At 41.4% G+C, this 4,572-nt stretch overlaps 1 protein-coding gene across 5 annotated transcripts in view; it reads left to right on the top strand.

Annotated features, from left to right (window-relative positions):
* Window positions 1–4,572, top strand: part of LRMDA (leucine rich melanocyte differentiation associated) — a 1,126,962-nt gene that overhangs the window by 225,685 nt on the left and 896,705 nt on the right. The gene's annotated exons all lie outside the window — the stretch shown is intronic.

Raw genomic sequence — 4,572 nt, 5'->3', positions numbered from 1 at the left:
GTAAGTAGGAAAAATCGCAGTGTAGTCCGGAGCTGCATTAAAGGGAACGAGACGTGCAAAGCCTTTTCACTGCATGCTGTATGAATGAAATCCTTGTTGGAACTCTGGATTGCTTACCAGAGTTCAAAGAAAATGAAAAAAAGTGGGAGGCAGCAAAGGCTGGTAAAAAAATGATTCAAAGGGTAGAAAATAGATCTCTGAAGGAAAATCTTGTAAGACTGGCGTGTTCAGACTAGGGAAGGAAAAAGAGGGCAAATTAATTCCTAACCTCAAATAGCAAAAGGTTTCTTTTCTTTTTTTTTTTTTTTTTATGTGAAGCTTTGTTTCTCAAAGAACATTCTATGGAACCCAAGTTCTGGAGGGGGGTGGCTTCTGAAGTCAGATCAGTTTGGGAAGTGATGTGCCGTATACCCCACGGACAATTCCCAAAGCGCATTAGCGTCTAAGAGGCACTGAGGGTGTCTGCAGGAAAGAACCCCATTTTACTTTGAGTAACCTAGTGCATTCCAAACATTTTCGTCTCTGGAAATTTTTATTTTTCTAACACCTTTGGAAAATGCTGAGTCAGAATCACTAAGATGGTGTGCAGTATAAAAGAAAAAATAAAAGGTTTGAGGTGTGAGAGCAAACGTTGGGGTGATAATAGGATTCTCTACTGGGGAAGTATAGGGTCCTCTCCTTTCTTGGTGAGTGGTGGCGAAGAAGAGAATACAGTCAGCCACCTGTTTTTAAGGCCATGTGCCTAATTAAGTGCAGGGGTCACTGCTTCTGTCCTTCCCAGTCCTGGGAAATTCAAGCTGAGCGCTGTGGGCTTAGGTTTGGAGCCCAAATGATTGTTGGTGGCAGGAGAAGCTTGGTGGGCCTGTCCCCAGTGGCAGGAGATGAGGTGGATGGCCCATGGGGTCAGCTGAGGAAGGACATACACCTGGCTCCTTGCTAAGGCCAGCCTGGGAGATGCATGGCACATTGCCAACACAAAGTGCACATCTGCCCCTGCTCAAGGGCAGGAGTCATCCAGGGACTGTCAACTCATGGTGCCTGTTAGGGAGTTCAAGAACCAAAATTCAGGAGAGGCACTTTCAGTTTACGCTACTTTCTTCGTCAAGGTTGGCAAGTCTCTTTCCAGTTTAAAACCCAACTTCCTTCTCTTCCCTTTGTTTTCTCCTTCTCTCTCTCTCTTCCTGCCTCCCTCCCTTCCCTCTCTTTTATTCTTTCTTTCCCAGCTTTATTTGAGGTGGAATTGACAAATAAAAATTGTGTATATTCAAGACACACAACATGATGATTTGATATACATATACATATACATTGTGAAATGATTGAGACTCTGCCATTTTGAACAACACAGATGAACCTGGAGGATATTATACCAAGTGAAACAAGCCAGACACAGAAAGGCAAATACTGTATTATCTCACTTATATGCGTAATCTAAAAAAGTCAAACTCTTAGCAGCAGGGAGTAGAAAGGTGGTCACTAGGGACTGGGAGATAGGGGAAAATGGGGAACTGTTGGTCAGAGGATACAAACTTTCAGTTATAAGATGAATAAGTTCTGAGGATCTAATGTACATCATGGTGACCACAGTTACAACACTGTATTTTACACTTGAGATTTCTAAGAGAGTAGATCTTAAGTGTCTCCCCTTCCCTCTCTTTAATCTCTCTCTGTCACTTCTTTCTTTCATTTTCTCTATCTCATTTTTTCTCTTTTCAACAAAGAGGGAGAAAACGAAGGCTTTCTGCTCCATCATTGCTCTGTGAGTTTCTTGCTCTTCACTGGGTGAGATGCATCCTTCCTCTTGATCCTAGGAGGAACTTTTCTGTTTTTCTAAGTCATAGGTGACTTTCTCTTTCCCCTACTTTCTCTCCCCATCCCCATAGAAATGTGTGTGTCTAGGTGTCTCTGTCTTTCTCTCTCTCTGTTTCTCTCTTTCTCTTTACACACACACACAGACGCACACACACTATCTTGAAGGTACAGGATATACCTTTTGTGTTCCATTTATTGTAAAATATTGCACACATCTGTAATTATATTACTCTTAAAATAAAGCCTTCATCTACTCTCAACATCTTTTGATGTCCCTTCCCTGCTGACTCTATTTTTTCTTGTTCCCACTTTACGTTAATGTGAAGAGACAGTTGAGTAAATGCACAATGAACTTCAAAACCTAGTAATTGTTTTTCAGAAAGAATGAAACTTGCGAATTAGATATGGATTGTAAAAGAACACCAGGGCTGATTAGTGTTTGTGAGGGGCGCCTGCTGGACGACTCTGACACCTGCCTGCCAGCACCCTCCAGAAACGCCACCATTGATGCCTCTGTTCTGCCCATCACAGGACGGGGGGAGAAGTGCTGGGTGGGAGTTAAAAGGCTCCACGGTGAACCACCTTGTCAGACTCGCCAATTCATGGGACGCCTGACATGAAAGGCAGCGAGAAACAAAGATGAGTTGCAGCCACTTTACAAGCAAACTCTAGTTATCTGTAAAAATAAAATAAAATAATAAGGTTTTTCAAAAAGAAGGAATGAGTGAGCATTGAAGGTGTTCACCATTTTTTTTAAGGTTGTGGAGATAATGAGTTTTTTGAGACTTAGGGGAGGAAAAGAATTCACAAGCCAAGTTTCAAGCTGCTGAAAAATTGCTTTTAGGAAAGGAAAAAAAAAACCTCTTTTCCATGCTAACCATCTGCTTGCATCTTGTTTACTGCCCAGAGTGCCAGTTTGTGCTTATTAATCATGCTTACACAAGTATCTTAATTACTCCCTATGTAGCTGCTCTGTCTTGAACTCAGAAGTTGACCTTTCTCTTTTTATTCCTTTAAATCATTAATCATACACAATCAACGCCAGCGGGACAGAGCCACAGAGAAGGCTACCCAGATTCTCACACCTCACGCCAGTCCCAGGCAGACAGGGAACGCCAGAGTGACTGCTTTGCCAGCAGCCAGGTGGATCTTAATTAATGACTCTGCTGTGTTGAGACACACAGGCTGGGGGAGGCCCCTCCCACCACCGCCCCTTGGTGCTTCCTCCAGTTGCTGCCTGGTTTGAGGAATGACTGCTTTACTCCGCTGAAACCCAGAAAGGCCTCTGCTAGAGTTTTACAGATCTGCACACCTCAACTCTTGAAGGATTCCAACAGAGGTTGAGGGAACTTCTTAGAGAAGATGCTATTTCTTACCGTGAGTGGGAGTTTGTAACAGACCAGTTCTTCTCATGCTTTGCCATGCACGTGTATCTGGTGGGGATCCTGTTAAAATATAGATTTCTGATTCAGGAGGTCTGGCTGGGACTTGAGAATCTAAATCTCTAAGAAGCTCCCAAGTGATGCTAATGCTCCTGGATGGGGACTGTACTTTGAGTAGCAAAGAGCTAGCTGGTTGATGACAACCAAGGTCCTCCCTCCAAGCCTGGAGATATGACTGGAAAGTGTCACCTCTGTGAATGTGAGCTATATATATTTTTTCTTTGGCTAGATGGGCAGTATTTTGGTAATTGGGAAAAGAATTTTCAGGCAAGTGACATAGACACATGTACAAGTGTGGCACCCTTATCCAGGCAAAAGAAACGCACATGAGGTACAGATTGGCCCTTCTGGAGGGAATGATGAGACTTTTAAAACTCTTTTGTTGGACTTTGCAAAAAGTTGCTTAAAACAGCTGAAAAAATTCTACTCTAAAAAAAAAATGGAGTACTCAAAAGTAAAATAATAATAGTAAAATGGATTGAGACTTGGGTTTCATTAGGCTGCTTCTCAGTTCCAGTATACCAGACAAATCACAGGCTGTGAAAGTAATTCTGTTTCCCCCTACCCTATTCTTTCAGCCTTGTAAGTAGGATAGGAAACCTGGAGGTAAGAAACAGAAGGAAAAATGTAAACTGAGGACCTCTTCTTTTGGCCAAGTTGAATGTTCTACTTTTAAAGGGGAGGAATTTAGCTTTTTTGCCAAAGTAGCTTGAATTTTCCACTCATTGTCATTAATTTTACATTTCAAAGTGCAAATTGCAAAGTGTAAAGTTGTATGGTGGTAATACACATATTAGAATCTTGGTTGACACTTCCAGCTGTGATGAAGTAGAGATGAAATAAATCTGAAACAGATTCTAAATAGGCTTGGGATTTGTGTTCTATCCCATCTAAGGGAAGCCAGGTAGATCATAGATGCTACTGCAGGTTTCGTTATTCGTAATCCTTTGGAAAGTGACAGGGAAACACATTAGAACTAACCTCCACAACCTTCTGTTTCCTCTAAACAGTGGGGTGAGGGTCTGGGTGGGAAGGGATTTTATTAAAAACAAAGTCTGAAGTAAAAGCAACAAATCTTTATTAGTGAAAAATCACCTAATTAATTTAGATAAAAATTTTGTCATCCCACATGCAAAAAAGAATACATGTTTTTTTCCGGCTTTTATTTACATTAAAAATTACTTGTTCATGAAGTTAAAAAAATCAATACCCTGAATGAGGTGAATTAAGAAAATATTTCATCAGTGTAGCTTGTCTTTTCAACTGGCCGCCTTTTTGGAGTTCCTTGTTGATTTATGAAGTGAAAATTCTGTCTTGT

The sequence above is a fragment of the Callithrix jacchus genome, chromosome 12, assembly GCF_049354715.1.
Source record: "Callithrix jacchus isolate 240 chromosome 12, calJac240_pri, whole genome shotgun sequence".
Classification (NCBI taxonomy): Eukaryota; Metazoa; Chordata; class Mammalia; order Primates; family Cebidae; genus Callithrix; species Callithrix jacchus.
The sequence above is the reverse complement of the archived record's forward strand: the minus strand, read 5'-3'. Positions and strand labels throughout refer to the sequence as shown.